At 47.7% G+C, this 18258-nt stretch overlaps 1 protein-coding gene and 1 long non-coding RNA gene across 4 annotated transcripts in view; one reads left to right on the forward strand and one right to left on the reverse strand.

Moving 5' to 3' along the window:
• Positions 1 to 18258, forward strand: part of LOC143378986 (uncharacterized) — a 289875-nt gene that overhangs the window by 244660 nt on the left and 26957 nt on the right. The gene's annotated exons all lie outside the window — the stretch shown is intronic.
• Positions 1 to 18258, reverse strand: part of LOC143378968 (uncharacterized) — a 314434-nt gene that overhangs the window by 218317 nt on the left and 77859 nt on the right. The gene's annotated exons all lie outside the window — the stretch shown is intronic.

Consider the following 18258-nt stretch of genomic DNA (forward strand, 5'->3'; position numbering starts at 1 on the left):
TCGCGCAGACTAAACAGCCTGAACAGGTCGCGGACGGTGAAAGGACGAAACTGCCTCGCGAACGTTTCACCCATAGGGGATGACTTTCGATCGCCCGAAGCCAGAGAGACATAAAAACCGGAGATTCGCAGGAGTTCCCGCGGTATACGGTATACACGTTTCACTGAGAACCGTTCGAACATGGAGTATTTATCAAGGTGGTTCGAATGTTTTGCCTACTGTAATGAGGAAAGTTTAATAGCTTCATATCGGACTTGATTTATATGAAACTCCGTTTCCTTATTCTCATCGTTCGCCTATTTGAATGAACGTAAACCCAAGATTCTGTGGTTTCAGTGACCGTACGGTCTATGATTGTATCTAAAGTGCGTCTGGAATTGTGTAACCTTGCATATGGCGTGTCAGTTGTACAGGGTGGTCTAGCGTTCAGTGAGAACTACCTCGTAATGTCCTCTCCTCGGCTTATTTCCTCAGTTATTCTCCAGCATTTCACAGCAACCTGCGCAAAGTCCCTCGCGATTGTCTCTTCCCCCATTCGATGGAAAAAATAGCTACTCTCGCGGTAGCTTCCGCAGTCACTCTGCTCGTGCTACAGTTCGAAGGAGCACGATCCAGTTGTCACTATCTAGGATGGGTTCACCCTTCGATCGCGCGGTACCGGCACGAGCCTGCTCACGTTACGACACGCTGCCCCGGTAGGCTTGATAATTTATTATTGCTGAAGAAATGGAAGCCGCCAATCTATTAGCACGTTCGACAATAACAGCACCGGCCGTAAGTAACCTAAGTGGTTAAGTAACGTCAATGCGGCTCACCAACCGCCTACGCGGGCTTCTTATAGGCACGTACGTGTATGTATGGCCTGTCGACGATGCGGTTGCTCGCGTTTGGCCTGTTCGACCGGTATCGATCACGACGGTACAAAGGTACCGGGGTTCGTACGAGAGGCTCGTCGGTGCCGAGAAAACTGCATTGCCTGGACAAAAGCTACCAGACAATGAGAATCGTTCGTCTCAGTAGAGCACGTCGCGGCACCAGTTAAAATATGCGTTATTTTTAACAATCATTTACATACGTTGATAAAGTGGACTCCCGACACCATTGCTCGGTTAGAGTTTATCGTAGAAATAGGAGCACCGGTAATCCAGCATGTTTTATGGAGAGCCATTACCCTTCCGCAACGTCCCTTTGCTGCATATTTCATGGGTGTATAAGCGGCTCGCTAATCCGCCGGTAAACTATGGACAAATATCGCGCCGCGTCCGATGCTAAGCTCCTAATTAAATCAACGATTCAGGACGCTGCAGGACGTTTAAGAAGGCCCCAAGACTATTCATTTATGTGCATCGCTCAGCCGGCTACAAACGCGGCCGCCGGCTTCTGATCTACGTGGACTGAACCGGCGTCGTTCCCGTGCATTTACGTGATTGTCATACCGCCTCTCCGCCCCGTGCAACTGCTGAAACGCAGCCAAGTTAACCAGCCAGCAGAGCCGCGCGAGTAGTCCGCCGTGTTTTCTCTCTCGTAAAGAATCGAAAGGAGGAGATTCTTGAGCGGCCACCTCGCGAGCGGCCACTATTCGAGAAATTTTCTCAGCGTTTCCCGGCGACCATTCATAACGCATAAAATCGCCGAGCGGAAGCGTAACGTTTTCGCCAACGATCGCTGGGCGCACGCAAATGAAACACCGCGATAGTTTATTGCCGCGTAAATCGTTCATTTCCATTCCCCGGGAGCGGCCGCGCGCGCTTGGAAAATTTACGCGAGGCTCGAGCGTGGGTTTCTCCCTCGAAATCCGGACCGACCGGACGCGCAGAATCGCGCGGACGTCGCGGAGACGGACATGTCGGGCAGGCAGCTGGAAGCGAGACGAGGCAAAGTCAGGGCGAGCACGCGGCGAGATGGAGAGCCGTGCCGCGGCTTTAAGAGCGGCGCCGTCCGGCCGCAAATGCGATTCGCCTCGGCGCGACGAACGTTTTGTCGCCAGTGATTGGCGTTTGAAAGGACAACCGCGTACAATGCAATTACCTTGGCCTTAACCGCTCCGACCGACCGATAGGATTCGATACCTACATCGAATAAATATACACGCCGAGCAGCGAGCTCTGCGACTGGCTTCCACCTTACGTCCCGTTCTTTGCACAAGGTGTTTCCAGATTGTAATAAGCGTATCGATATGTCACGGGATAAGACAGAAGGAAATGTATGTAAATATCCTCGCCAAACGAGAAATAAACTAGCAGAAAGCTCGAATACAATCACGCGAGGCGTAACGAATCCTGGTTTTCCCCTATTTCGTGTTCGCGTCCCTAACGAACCGTGAGATCGTATCTCGTTAAAGGGTCGTAGGGTCGCCACCTCGCGCTCCCTCATTCTCCCTTCGCGCCAGGGCCGTTTCGCACGGCGGCGCGGAGAAGAACGGCTCCGATACCACGCGACGATTGCACGAATCCCAAGGGAATTCGGTCAGGAGTTGCCAGATTCCCTGAAATCTGACCGACGCAGCGCGGCGGGTAAGATCAGGGGCAGCGACGTGCCGCGATCAAACGGCGGGATCGTTTTTCGCAGAAGCACTCGGCGTAATTTCTCTTTCGGAACAATACCGCGGTTAAAGACGCGTCCCGGCCTTTTAAAGCGCAATCTTTATACGGGCCCGAGAGATACGCGAGAGCGTGGGCGTTATTGCCTTTAATGCCGAATCCAGGATCGTAAAGGAGCATCGGCGCGTCACGATTCCATGTCGTTTATTGCGGCAAAGTGGCGGTTCGGCCCTGGTAATCGTCGAATACATTGAATTTTTCGTAACGCCATACCGGCGATTATCACGAGTCTAATTAGCCCGATCGATCTCTTTCGAGGGTCTGGCGACCCCCGCGTGACCCACGCGGCCACGGTAAAACTATAAAAATCCGCCGAAACGAAACTCGCTTAATAACGATATCCCTCGGTCGGCCGATCGGGCGATTAACTTACCCGATCGCATCTGATAAGGTCCCCGTGCACCGTTACCGTAAACGATCCCGCGAATAACTGTACGGAATCGAGAACGATATTTCGGGAAAAGCTCGCGGCCACGAGATACGGCTGTAATTGGCCGTAACCTCTTGTCCTCGGCGGCGATCTTTTTAATACGGAGAAATTATAACTTCTCGGTATTTCCATCGAGGAGCTTCTAGGACACCATTAAACCGACGGTCGTACAGGTCACTTTGTTTCGCGATTAATTACATTCGTTACGAGCCGGTGCAATCGTCGAACGGTGATTTTACGAGCCGGACCCGATGGTGGAAAGGAGTACGACGGACCGAACAATGAGTCTGTAGGTACTCTGCCTCTATTGTGAACTAGTCCCGAGTCTAACCGGACAAAGAGGACAGCCGGGAAGATGGAGCGAGAAAGAAGCGCGGGAAGCTGAAGAACGAGGCAAGGGAGGCACAGGTGCGGAGATTTACGGGTTAGCTGGTAACGAAGGGGACTCATCAGCATCGGTAATGGCGGCATTATGCTCCCGCAGCCTTTTGTGCCCGCTAAGCGTGTACCTCTGTGTCGGGACGTTCAACGATTTCGAAGCGAGCCGCTCGCGAACCGGTCAATCAATTTAATTACTCGTTCGAACGAACGAGCCAGACGCACCGGAGTCGAACGTTTATCAGGATGCCGTACACGGCGGTTCGAAAGAGCTATTTCTCGAGTGACTTGTCTACCCTGATAGCACTAAATCTCCTTTAAGTGGCTGACTTGAAAATTGCGCGTAAAAAGGATCGTCGATCGGTCTACATCTTCTCGACGCGAAGGAAGACTTCAGGGAAGTGAGGACGACTCGGAACGGAGCGTAGTGAATATCAATAGCGATAGCGGTGATTGCTGTTGGGTGGCGATGTTACTTCTTGCGCGTGAATAGTGTCGATCGAATCTTTTCACTCTTGCGATGTTAAGAGCCACGGGTATACCTGTGTATGCGCAATCTATTGAAACAAGGTAAGCAGATATGAGAAGTGGAAGGATAAACTTATCACAGATGAGAAACGAGAATGCGAATGGGCAATGCAGCACTACACGTAGATACAGAAGACCAATATTTTACGATCGCTTTATAGCAGATAGGAATACGACGATCCTTGAAATCAGCGCGAGCCGGCGCCGTCTTCCTTATAACTTTATGACCCTTATGCAATGGCAGGACTAGCTTGAAATCATATCTTCACTTTCATTCCCACAGATCTCGATTTCTTCTTCGGAAAAGAACGGAACGAATTTCCCTTGATTCCAGTCGCAACAGACGTTACAGCTGCCAGGATACCTGCATCGATGCAATTCCACTCGTAAGCGCGATCCATGCGCGCCTCCCGATCGTTACGACCGCCAATTATAAAGGAGTTACAGAACGATTAGCGTTTCCATAAAATTGCCAGCGAAGAGATTCCAGCGGCGCGTAGAACGGGCACGTACAGGCGGGATAGCGACCGGCGAGGAATTAGAGATGGACACGCGTCACGATCGCGATCCTTGGGTATGGTAAACGAGCTTATTACCGCAGTCAATCGTGGCATTGTTCGCGTGTTTCTAACGATGCCAATTTCCATAACGCGTATCTAAATATTGCATCCTCGCTGTTCGCGCGCCTCTTACGTAAGATCGGGTTTTTCGCGATAATCGCTTGGGAACTTGGGCGACACCGATAGAAGGCGTTATTTAATTCTCCATCCGAGGAAGAGGACACGCAGCCACGCCTTGAAAAATCGCTGCTGTCTGATGGTAAGTGAAACCAGACACCCGGAATCGCTGGAATCCGTGAGTCGTTCTGCCGATGTCTCTGCATATAATTAAGCTTAACACTGGCGCATGCCATTTCGTTCGCTTTTAAACACGCGCTCGCGGCTCACCGGCAGGGATCACGGAGCACAATAACGCGCGGCGAAGAATGTAATTGCATCGTGATTTAATGAACGCCGCGAGGTGGGGCGGCCGTAAAGTACTTTTAAGTACGGTTGAAGGATTATCGCGAAAGTGAGCCCGCGAATACGCCGGTATAAATTTGATTATACACCAGCTGGAATGCGGGAGCTTTTAAAAGGTGACTCGATGGACATCTTAAAAAGAATTTAATTGTCTACGGCGTCGGCGTCCCTGCCGCGCTCGTCGGGAGAAGGATTTTCCAATCAAGACTTTACACGATTTCTCCTCTTTTCCATGCCAACCGGTTTTAATGGACGTTGCAGAAATCCCGATAATCATGATCGTCCTTGTCTCGATAGCGAAGAAGCAACCGCGCTGCGCGCCGTTCTTTAATTGTCGTCTCGGCAGACAACATCGAAACTGTCCGTTCTCCTCGCTTTCAGTTGCCTCGGCGGCGACGGATATCGAGAAATCAATGAACGATGGTATCGCGCGATAAGGCGACAAGTTTCTCGGTGAATTAAATGCTTTGATTAGATTCAAGTAGTCCGTTCGATAAGCATCAGAATTATCAAAGCGGCTACACTCGTGTACCTTGACCTTTATTCGATAATACCTACCACGCAAGTTCAACGAATCTTCCAATGAAGTTCAAGCTATTTGCACACGAACTGTTCTAGCCGTGATTCGAATGCTGGAGAATCGGGGCCAGCGATGTACGAGGTCGACGCCCTATAATAAGCAGCGACAACAGCTCGATACTCCGGCGAATTTCGAAAACCATTCACGGAGCCCCAGCCTCTCTAAAGTTTCGGCAGAGCCCTGAACCAGCGGCGTCCGCGAACGAGAGGATACGTCCAGTCGCACAGTGGGGTAAAAGACCTTAAAAGTTGGCATCAATTTCTAGGCGTCATAGTTACACTTATGTTAATAATATAACTTAATTAAAAACGATTATTTTGAAGTAAATAAAAGAAACGACTCCTCTTTTAACATTACTTAATACATTTTTCTACGTATTCTATAACACAATCTGTGTATTTATTTGAATAAATTTAATTTAATTTAAGTGAATTTATGTTATTTTTAATTATACGGCAATGAAGCGATCATGTTAATGATCATGTGAACTAGTATCACTGCCATCAGTACCATCATATTTATTATCAGACTGCAACGGTATAGTATGATCATCACGACTTATAACTGGAGGTAATAATAAGTTTAAAGCATTTTTGGGCAGAGATTCGCGATTTTTTGGGGGGTAATCGTCTCTTGCTGGTTATTACGGGATCTGAACTTAATAAAAATTGATTAAAAATATCCTGATTGCAAAAAGACATTATTTTCACGAACTCGGAATCTTCTTCAATAACTTGAAATTTTAGAGATTCGAGCAAAAACGAGCACAATCTGAAAGTTAATCTCAGTTCTTTGATAATCCGAGATGACAACTGTGCAAACAACAATGCTTGATCGTACTTGGAAGTTAACTAAATTTTTAATTGTTTTTGTAGATCAGCTATGTTAATTAAGGTTATACGAGGCAATTTTGAATTAAACTTTATGAAGGTATTATTGCTTGCCGCAATTGACGTCTTCATCGCGAAACAGAAGTTTAACACACAGAAAACACAAAATCGTTTGATAAATCGCTTGGAATAAACATGTAATAGAGTTCCTACAGCTAACTGTTTTCGACCGACTCGAGTAAGGAAGAAAGAGTCGTTGTAGGCAGTGCATATACATTTTATTGCGCGCACATATCTCAACTATACCAGGGATAAAAAATCAGATGCGTAAACATTCTGTTGCATTTCGATTTTTCGCCAACTTTTAGGGTCCTACCCCACTGTGAGCCGGTTTGTGGCGGGCTTTGATGAACCGATATCGTCCTGTTTCACGTTCGAGCGGGGCCGCGCAATAAATATTCACGAGGCTTCCGCCGTGGATTGTCGCGGAATACCGACCACTGGGACGCGACGTTGTAACGCAGCTGACTTTCATAAACAACCGCGGTGTACCGGCAGGTTGGTTAGTTATGATCCTCGGAGGTAGTGGCGCACAGGCTACGCCAGGCAAAAGAGCGAAAGACGGATAGCACGGGGCCGAAGAAGAGCTCTGGAAGGCGTAGCCGTGGCGCGCGCGCGACCTTTAAAATTTCCTTCGGGTTCTGCGTTCCTGCTGGCGTGTTTACACGCTTAGCCAACACCTGCGCGATCATGTTACCGGCGCGGCGCGCGGAGGTTTAAGATTTCCACCCGTCTACGTGGACGATCCGACGGTTTTCCTCGGGAGACCTTGTCGATTGTAAATTCTGATCCAACTATAGATTTGAGAGGGTTCGAGAGGAGCTCGCCTCGAGGAGAATCACGGTTCGTTAGGAATGCCTGAGAGGCTTGAAGACAACGATCGGTCTTCGCGGGCCATCGCCAGGCGACCGACACTTGTCTCGTTTAATGTTAAATTGCATGCTGCGCGCGGGCCACGGTAAAAACGAGGCAGTACGAGGGACGCTTTAACGAGGCGGTCGCCTAAGCAAGAAAATCACCACCGGCACTGGCACCGTCGCCGCTACACGTTATTGTGCTGTACGCTAACGTTCTATCGGCGCGCGCGAAGAAAAAGGGCCGCGGCCTCGCCTCTGTACACCGAGAAGGGACAAATGCCATTTAATCAGTAGCGCGCGCTCGTGCACACCGCACACGGGTTTACGACACTTCGGAACGTGGCGTTCGCCGCGCTCTTACAAATGCAACCCGACATGGGACCGGGCAAATCGAGCAAAAGCGGCAGCAACAACAACCGCGGCGGTTGTCGTTGCTTGGCCAGCAGGGCACCGGGCAACAGAAGCGGCCAGCAGCGCGTTAATTAAACGCCAGCGATTAGTTAGCGGCAGTTAATTATATAGATTAATATGCAAATGAACTCCCTCCCCTGCACCGGCGTCGCCGCACCGGGTGAAGGTAGTCGACGCAACGAGACCCCGCAATCTCGATTACATTATGCCTCGGACTGCTTTCATCGCGCACTCGGTTCTGCGTTTCGCCGCGCGACTCTCGCCTCCTGCCTCCAGTCTAATCGACCCAACCTCCAATCACAGATACCGGTGTAATTAATCTCGGGAACCCCATGGTTCGGTGTCTTAAACGAGCGCTCGATAACCGAGTTTCTGGATTGTTACGATCCTGCCCTCCACGCTAAATTAACCGATCAGCGCCGCGATGCTGATTGCGAGCGTTGCTCGTCGCGAGGTAGCAATCAGGTGGAATGGAGCGACGAGCGGTGCTCCAATTGTACTCGATCCGAGCGCGCTCTGGTATCTTGGAATAGAAAGAAACGACTTACGGATGATCGACGCGTCGGTCGCTGGAACGTCCGAGTTATATTTCAGAAGCACACAGCTTACGTGCACCGGAAAACCTCAACAACGCCCATCGTTTTCCTCAAGTGCCCGTAATACGTTTTTTGCGCGCGTTTTCAGGCTACGCTGAAAGCGTTTCTGCAAATTCTGTGACTTTTGCCAGCATTCCACGGTCGACGGAATTCTGGTTTCTAAACGTGCTACTTCTTTTCGCGCCACCGCGATAAAAACCCATTCACGTAGCGAGTTACTATGAAAAGGTATTAGAACGACACGCGTGACGGCTCCGCCTCAACTTTTTCTGCCACCGCAGGAAACTCCCAGATAACACTGGACTGGCTGCCAGCCGGCCGGGAGAACAGTTCCAGAAATCTGCAACCGCGTACAGGCCTCTCGAAGACGGCGAGCGCTCCATGTCGTAGTTCATGCATTATCGAGCGCACGGATTAGAATGGAGAAACTGACAAATCGGTCCGCTGTTTACCGTAAATTGACTTAACGGCGGCGCGTCAGCTGCGTTAATTATCGCTAATGAAAACCAATTAGAACTTCCCGATGCGTGGCTGGACGGGAACGCGGGCCGTTGCAAAAGTCCTGAGCTGCATTCAGGCTCGCGGTCGCGCGAAAACGTGCGGGAAACAGGATCTCGTCCTACCTACTGTCATTCCCTAACGTGTGTCAACGTTGCGCGCAGAAGCACTCATGATTATTCAAGCGACTGCGCGTACCAGAGCGAAGAATTTTAATGCAAACGGCACGGCCGATGTTGAGTTTTGTGTCCGTTCAGGCGAGAAAAATAATTCACGATTCGGATTGAGATTTCAGTAACAGGCGCGCTGCGACACGTGCGAAATAGACGTACACCCCGGTGTTCCAATCAGATGTGTTGAAATCGAATGATACGGCGGGTTCATCAGCGTCCAAGTGAAACGCAACGAAGCGTCCGCTTGTCAACGGAAACGTTAAACTATCGTGTATTCGACGACGTTTAAAATCCCGTGGTATTATGCCCGACTGCAAGTGAAGAGGCAAAAGAACGAGCTAAGCTTTGACGACAGGTAGACACGTCGGTGTCCGATCTTATAAACTCTCTGAGCCCTGGGAAGATGGGCCTAGCGCCTTCGTATACCTCATGTAACTAACATTAGATGCATAATGCATGGATAGGTGGCCAAGCTAGGTGTCGCAGCGACAAGGCTCTACAACTCCTCGACGCCCCTTGTGTGTTGCGTCGTGCCAACAACGCTAGCATCTCCAGTTGCCCGCAGTTCGGTCAATATGCAGCGGCGACAGCGACGCCGGGATCGATAAGATTTTAAAATAAAATTGCTCTCGTGCATCTGACTTTCTATCGCGCAAGTTTCGCGATTATAGGGGCGAGGGCTGAAGTCTTGTAGAGGCTAGAAGGGAAAGGATGTTTGCTTGTTTTAAGTCAGAGAAGAGAGAGTAAGAGAAATAGGTTGGAAGAGAATGCAGGGAGTCTGAGCAAGAAGGAATTGAGGTCCTTGAGGAGTTTGATGCAGGTCCGATAACAAATGAGCGATTTATTGCAAATAAATAAAAATATTAATATTAAAATTGTTGCTTTGATTTAACGTTAAAAAAGAACACTACTTGAAAAATATATATTTTCACACAATAAATACCTAGTAGTAATTTAGTTGATAAGTTTTTATTGCTATTTTTGGTGGAAAATATAATATATATAATGCTCATTTAAGAGGTTACTCGACAGAAAGAAGGTGTAAAAAATTTGTTTACGATCAAAATTTGCAGAGTAATTGATTAATTCTTTAATAATAAATCAACCAGTCGAAAACTATTTAAGAAAGATATTTCAAGATGTTTAACTACTAGTAATTTGTAATTAAATATAATGCTTTAAATGTCCGTATTTCTGTTCACGAAAAATAGCGATGTACGTATTTCTACTCACCATTTGTACCAATTTCTGCTCACATAATATGTTGCCATCTCAGGTTTAATAAGTTACATCTTTTATGGAAATGTTTTATAACACAAGAGTAAAGCATAAAATAATGATAAACAAAAAATAAAATGCCTTCGAATTGCGAGGTTATGTTGCTAAAATTTTGGTGAGTAGAAATGCGGACACGACGGTGATTCACTTGACCCTAAACCTAATCACCTGTTTTCTATTTAAAATAATAAAAAATAGTAAAAAATCTACATCCGGAGCACAACACGGTATCTATTTTTGTTATTAAATAAGAACTTTTACTGCAAAAACTATTCTCTGCCCAATTATCGAATACTAATAGTGACCCTCTTCCTTACCACAACCAGCTAAAACACGGTCGAAAAATCATGAGTCTCTCATTTTAAAAGTTTTTCGTTGCTTATGCTGCACTTTGATTAGCCCCAAGCTCGTGCAACACTCGCGTAAATGTTCAAATAATTTAGAATTATTTTGTTGTAACTATAGTACAAACGTAACGCTTAAATTAATAATAAAAATACTAAATGAGCAAAAATGGGGACACGAGCAGAAATTGGGACATTCACCACTGCGAAACAGCTGAACCTACCGGATTATTGGATTTCAGATCTACATTGAAAGTTTCAGATGAAAGCGTAGAAAAGCAACGACAGGGAACTGGCCCGAGGCCCTGATAGCAGCGGCAACCAACGCTACTAGGCTTTTTCCAGAGACACAAAACACTGTGTACCTAGTAGCTAGGTCGTCCACGTGAGATCCTAGCCGATACAGGCGTTGTAAACCATTGTAATGGTAATATGCCGCGCGCGCGGCGACCCGATACACATCACTGGCATAAGCGCGACCGTTTTGCCCGCGAGCGTGTCGCCGCGCGCGGCGTAATCGGTCGTATGTAAAGCAGCGGTTTTCGTAGCTCGTTCCTTATCGATCTAAGACTGGACGAGGGAAGGAGTCACTCGTTTTTAATGCCAACCACGTCACCTGGGGTTCATCATACGGTCACGAAGCACTCGCTACTTTCCAATCGAGGAACTTTAGTTTGCGATCGGCAATGAAATTAGATCTTATTACAGATAAGCGTTTTCTCTTCCCCCGTCTGATTATTACAATTATCATTCAAGATGCGCCCACTGTGCAATAATCAAGACCGCGTCCGCGGCCTCGCCACTCGGCATATAAAGCAGCATCGAGTCGTCTGGTCAGCTCCAAGCGATTTTCCCCGTCACCGGTTTCGCTGGTGAACACAAACGAGGCATAAATCACTGGGGGCCCGAGTCGCAATCATATTTCACCAAGGAACGGTAGCGCATTGCTAACAAGCTCGCAGCGTTACCGGCAATTACAAGCGCGGGCACGGAAGCGACGGAGGATCGTCCGCGGTCCCCGTGTACAGCTCCGACCGGGGTGATTCTAAATCGATTTGTCAGGACGTCCGACACGAGGCCCGCGGGACCCCGAGGACATAAGGCCCGGTCGCAACAATCGCGACCGGGACCGGAAGCGGCCGTGTGCGACCGCTGTTTCGCAACGGCGTACAGCAACGGGGAACAACCGGGGACCGCGACTTCAGGACGCTTTCCACAGGCACGGACAGCTAACAACCGCGGTTGGCCATTGTGGAAGGGGCCCAACCGGTGACTTTTACAAAGTGGACGCATAACAAATGCCCGGCACGCATACATTAGCCCGCATTAATACCTGCTTGGATTTATTAATGCCCATATTATATTCATGCGTTGGTACGAGTTACGGCGCGATGCATTGCGCCGGGGCCCGATGATATATTCAGCGTCGCGCTACTCCATTGTTCGAACTCCCGCCACGGGACTCGCTCTCTCCCCGTGATAGCCCCTGCGTTGCTGCCTCTCTACATCCAACCCCTCTCGCTTCCTCCTCCTTTCGCATGAACCCTTTCGGTTGCCGCGCATTTAGACGAATATAGCATGAGGACACGGGTATAGGATGTACGCGTGTATGCTACTTGTTCCTCGGGATTGCAATAAGTCTACGGTTGACTACCCTGTCGGCTTTACCGGGGCCGCCTCCCGCGTGACAACTTCCTGTCAGAGGAGCCAGAATGCGAGCTAGGTGTGGAGGTAACAGCAAGCTGGAGAGATGGCACGTTGACCAACTTTCTGGCGAGCTGATGATTCGCAGATTTAGATGAGTTTCGAGCACTGTTCATTGGGGTGCGTTACCACCGGAGGACTTTCTCGGTGGTCCCGTTGAACATGGTTTGGACTACGGTCCAACGGTTTCTTTAAGTGGCAAGTAAGAAGCGAGGAAAGGTATTGTGTAGAAAGAAACAGGTATCGGCACGACACTTTCACGTGATTTTCTTGCTGCCGTGCCAACAAAAGAGACTTTTTTGAAGCGTAACGAATACCTCGCTATGCGTCAGAGAGTCGTCGACCATCGATGCTGACTTAACCGCTGCTTTTTATTATACGCGAGTTTCTTTAGCCGGAGTATAGGTACAGCAAAATCCTTCGTTCTGCCATTGCGTAAGAGTAATTACAAATGTTTGCGAAATGCCTCGCTAATTTCACGCAATTAAAAGCATACTACCCCGACGTGTTTCCTTTCGCTATCACCTCCGAGTCACCTGTATCCCACGCAATTCACGCGCATCGAGCACAGAGCATCCGATCTCTTTAATCCCAAAGTTCCATAAGTCAATGTCGAATCGAGGCATCAGCGTGTCGTGGAGCACGGGAGCCCGAAGCGTGTACGTTTCTACTATGCATTTCCTCGTACACGAGGCGGCCTTGTTAGCCGCAGTCAATAGGTCCACCCGAGAGCGCGGTGCACCGGTGCGTCCGTGTGCCGGTGCACCGTGGGATCCGCGATATATAAGGACGGGACCGCGAACTTGCACTTTAGCGTGCGACGTCTCCTCTCGCGGCGATAACAAACGCGGCACGTCGTGCTCGAGTGTTGCGCGCCCGTGGGATGACCGCCAGCGCGCACCAGAGACGTACAGCCTCGGCTAAGTACGGGCGAGCCAGCGCACGCATGTCACCCCGGCAAATATAAATGCAGTTACTCCACGCGCGGACGGGAGGTTGAGCTTTAGGTGGCAATTCAATGGCCATCCGCGCGTGGCGGATCAAAAGAAGAAGAGCCAGCGCGGAGACGCGGCTGGTGGCTGAAGCGAGGGCCGACGAGGAAACGGTGGCGGCGAGCGACCCGATCAATAAGAATAGTCCAAGCAGAAGAGATATAGAGAGAGAACTGATGCATGGGCCCAGGTAGCACGGTGGACACCAACGACATGGCAGTTCCACTGGCCACGTCGATACTCGTTAACTGTAACACTACGTGCCTCCGCACGGCTGCAGCCCTTCACGCTCCCGCGTCTCTCCGTGCACACGTCGCAGGGCGAGACCAGAGGGAAACGCGTAGCCTCCAGTTTATCCGTGGATATCCGCGATATCGACGCGTCCGCGTCGCCACGACCATATCGAGAGACCGCCGAGAGCCGCGTCACGGCTGGCTATTATTCGAGAGCGCACGTGCTGCTGGGTCTCATTGCCGGCGCGCAACATAGGCGTCGCGTGGATCTAGAGACGCGGTAGCGTCTCGACGCCAAGTACATGAAAGACACTCTGTATATATGTCGACTGTCGCTGCCGCTATCATTTACTCCTCGCGCGGCTATTCCAACCTAACCAGAAACTTATTTCATTAATATCTCATCACGCCTGCAATATTTTATAAATTTAAAGGCATTTTTCTCATGTAAACCGCATATAAGCTTTTGAATAAGACCAAATTCAATAAAATCGGTCCACGCATGACAGAGATATCGTAATATCGTCTCATGGATCAGTCGGAAACGGTGATTTTTCTTCTGATTCTGATTCTTCACATTAGTGAAGAAAGTACAATGAAAATACATCTCCCTTGATGCTTTTCAATCTTTTGTCAAAGACATTCGTAATACTTGAATAAAATCCACAGTAGTTGCCACGCTATTCATTATTAAATCATTCATTTTTTAGAGTCCCATTAACAATATTTCAATTCACCAATAAACATACTAAATTAATATTATTCCAACACCAATAAATTGTGCGTTAAAAATATTGGATCTCTTCGTTCATTTTCGCTGAATTATTACCATTAGCATTTAAATTTCCTGCAACGAGACTTTCTGCCATACGCTCTCACCCTCCACTCTATTTCTATATAAGTTCTATATTAAGTTGTATCCCTATAAAAAACTTCAAAAAAGTAAAAAAATTACGCCAAGTACATGACAAAGTCGAGGACGAAGAAGAGTATCACAAAAAAATAGATATGTACTTGCAGCTCATTTTGATTTCACATCTTTTTTTATATTATAATTATTATTACCTTATATATTTTTGTGATACTCTTTTTCGTCCTCTACTTTGTCAAGTAGTTGGCGTAATCTTTTTCCTTTTTTGAAGTTTCTTATGGGGATGTGCTTTACATTCGTGAAACGTCATCGTCCTTATCCCGCACTCGACGCGACGCCTCGAGTCGCCAGATCGAATCGGCAGAATTTAAATCAGCCCGATACTTTAGATCCAGATCTAACCGGCGAGGTTTATGTCCGTCCTCGGATGTCTCTGTCATGGAGGTTGTCCTCGGGCTGACTATATAATATGACGTTTTTATATCAGGGCGAACTACCTTTAGGTATGCCATGCTTTGTGCGTTGCTTTGCCGGTGGCAACGTCTCTAGCCCTCAATCACAGTCCCTCGCTTCGTCAGCGTACTTTCAAAGAACCTTTGGACCGGGACAATAAAGGTAAAATTGTCCACGGCGGGCACGATAGCGGGGAATCCGCGCAGCAACCTTGTCTCCCAATAAGCCAACGCGGAAAGTGCTTCCCCGAACAGCGAGATAACGCGCGGCGGATTTAGAGAAGTGAAAAATGGGCGAGTAACGAACGCTGACGCCGTTAACTAACGCGGGGATCACGCCTTAACGGCCGCGGCTAGGCGTTGTGGCGTTTTATCGGTCCTAATACACATACGCGCTCGCGTATACTTAGCCGCACCGTTGCGTACCATTAATCGACGATAAAGCGACTCACGGCCAGGGAGGATCGTACCAATAAAGTGGCCAAAGTTACAGCTCCGGCCGGCGCGGCGTTCCCCGTGTACGCGGAGCGGCAACAAGCCGCGCAAGACGACAAAAAGCCTATCATTATTAACGCGTTAGCATAAATCCCCACCAGGTCGGTCCCCCTCGTCGAGGTGGCAAAAACGATTGTCCACACGGGCGTGAGTCGCCTTTAGGTTGACAATGACCATCGCCGTGGGCCGTGGTAGCCGTAAAGGCTCGTTGAACACGACGACGTGCCACCGCGCGGAAACTACGGAGTTATGGCCGCCCGGAGAGGTTGCTGCCTCGCTATCGAGGCACCGACTTACGATATGTCCCCGGGAACCGTAATAAACGCGGCAAAAAGGGCGCCGCCGCGGCTCTGCCCGCCGCGCCGCTCCGCGCCGTAGCAAAAGCCACGGCCGAGTGAAAAATGGCCGTCGAAGGAAAAACGAGCCTCCGCGCGCTTCCTGTTGCCTTGTCGCTCGTCATTGTCGACCGCCACTGTCTGTTGGGAACGTCAATGCGAACGGCTTATCTCAGCTTTATCGAGTGTCGGGTTTCCTTTCGTCGCGCGTTCGCGGACCTCCGGCTTCTTTGGATACTTTTTCCGCGAGCAGACACGACGCGGAATGTCATGCGACCGGAAGAGACCACTGTGCCCGATGCCTATCGATATTTACAGAGTGTTCGGAGTTTATGGGACGAGTCAAGTGTTGCAAAGTCCTTATTGATTATGATCGAGGGATCGCGTCGATGGGCGTGGTACGAGGTAAGATTGAAACGCGGAGGGAGACAGGTGGATAGAGGTCGAAGGGCGGGCTCGACGGTGCCATTACGGTGTGAAATATTAAATCGGAAGTCTCGATTCAATTTTCATCACCCGGCACAATGTTAGCTCCAACGAGTTCTATAATTAATTCGGGAAGAGACCTTCGGCGAAAGTTAGTTACACGTCAGGGTGAAGCTTATTTTTAAAGTATGAAATTTTTCAACTTTGAATTTTCACAATTTCTGTAATCTTTGACTCACTTGAGCTACCCCCAAACATAAGAATGTATTGACCACAGTTTTTACATAGGGTAGACAGGGTCGAATCGGATCACAGGGCGAATCGGATAAGTAAATAAGTATTTAGTCCATATTTCTTACATCGCGATAGAAATGAGCATTCTAATCGTGAGTAGTACTTCATCCCTGTCCCCCGCATCTACCGCAATAGCCCGTCAATTGTTTTAAGTCATTGTTTAGAGCTGGCACACGTTTTCAGTAAGATGGGCGCGTGCGAACGCACAGTGGGGAAATTTCGCGATTTTATGGCCAAAACCACAAAAATAAATTTTTGATTTCGACAAAATAAATGCAAATGTCAATTGAAGAACTAATATGAGTATCAAATGCCATCAATTTTACTGTTAAACGTTTTAATACAAAGCTCGTATAGACTCGCAAATGTTTATGTTCATGTGAGGTTAGATCGATCGCAAAGAATTAATCCAGAATTTCAAGTTGCTTCAAACACTTATATTGCGTTATCCAAACATCTGAAAATAATTTCAAGGCATGGATTCAATTCCTGGTAGTGCGTAAGATATCTTTTTGTCCTCAAAATAATTGTGTTTCGGTTTTTAATACGTAATTTATAAAATTTTTATATATGGGGCTAATCGGATTACTGTTATTTTTCATTTGAGTATTTTTATTAATATAAATATGATAATTGTTTATATATAGATGGTTCGTACGTACATAAAAAAAGAGCACTGAGGGATCATGGTGTAAAAAAAAAAATAAATAAAGGAAGCTGTGATAAAAATTAAATCTAAAGAAATGACGAAAAAATAAATAAATTAATGGTCTTAAGAAGATGACATTGTATTTACTATGGTGAAAAATTAATTCGTCCACTTTCAGAAGATTGTCTGAGACGAGTGGTGCCCCGAGAATTGTGCCGACAGAGGCGGTAAAAAGGGACAATATGCTTGCGATCTATGTGTCAAGTAGTGTCAATTGCTCTCATTGTTATTGAATTATATTTTTCTAAATTAATTCCAAAGATTTGTTATTAAAATTTGAGTTTTATCAGAGATTTTTGATATTTTCACTTTTTCGTTTTTTATTTATAAAAGAAAGATTTTTATGTTTAGTTTTAATTTTTATATATTAAAAAATTAGTTTTTTAATGTCTGATTATTATTCTTTTACCATCAAACACAAAGTGATCCGATTCGACACGGTCTACTCTAGTATTTGTATATCTAAAGGAACAAATCGGGGTAGCAAGACTTATAAATAAAGATTTAATTTTTTTTTAACTTTTAAGCTCCACCCTATTACGCGTAACCAGTCCCTTACAGCTATGAGTCTGAATCTACTAAAGATCCCATTAAGCGTGCATTTCTCAGTGTACTTGCGCCGACTCCAATTCCAGGCGAAAGGAAAAGAAAAAGTACATTAACCTTAAGCGCGACTTCAAAGGGGATACATCTTCATAGGTCGTTAACGAACAGAAACGAAGAAAGCAAGCGAGCGATTGACCCGAGCAAACGAGGAAATATGAAGAAATCCTCGGTGGCCGGGTGCGCGATGCATCCACCCGAGGCTGGGAGTCGGGAATCAGTTCTCCAACGATTCTTTGCAGAAGCAACGAACCCGGCCAAACGTACATACACACGCCAGCCACCGTGTCATATTAGCGGGTTCCTGGACAATTTGTAACGCCATCTTGCACCCCGTCCGTGCGTAACAATGTAACCAGGAGCCTAGGCACCGCAGAAAATGAATGATCACGCCGTCGTAAATCAATCATCTCGAAAATTGGCCACGAAGCCGCTGCATCTGATACGCACAGGTGGTAGACGAAGAAGGAACCCTGTGTTTTATGACGGCGAGGCTGAAGGAGCTCCGAGAACCATAGATGATAGAGGTATAAATTAGAAGCAGATTGACCTTAGGAGC

Source organism: Andrena cerasifolii, chromosome 2 (genome assembly GCF_050908995.1).
Source record: "Andrena cerasifolii isolate SP2316 chromosome 2, iyAndCera1_principal, whole genome shotgun sequence".
In the NCBI taxonomy this organism is placed as follows: domain Eukaryota; kingdom Metazoa; phylum Arthropoda; class Insecta; order Hymenoptera; family Andrenidae; genus Andrena; species Andrena cerasifolii.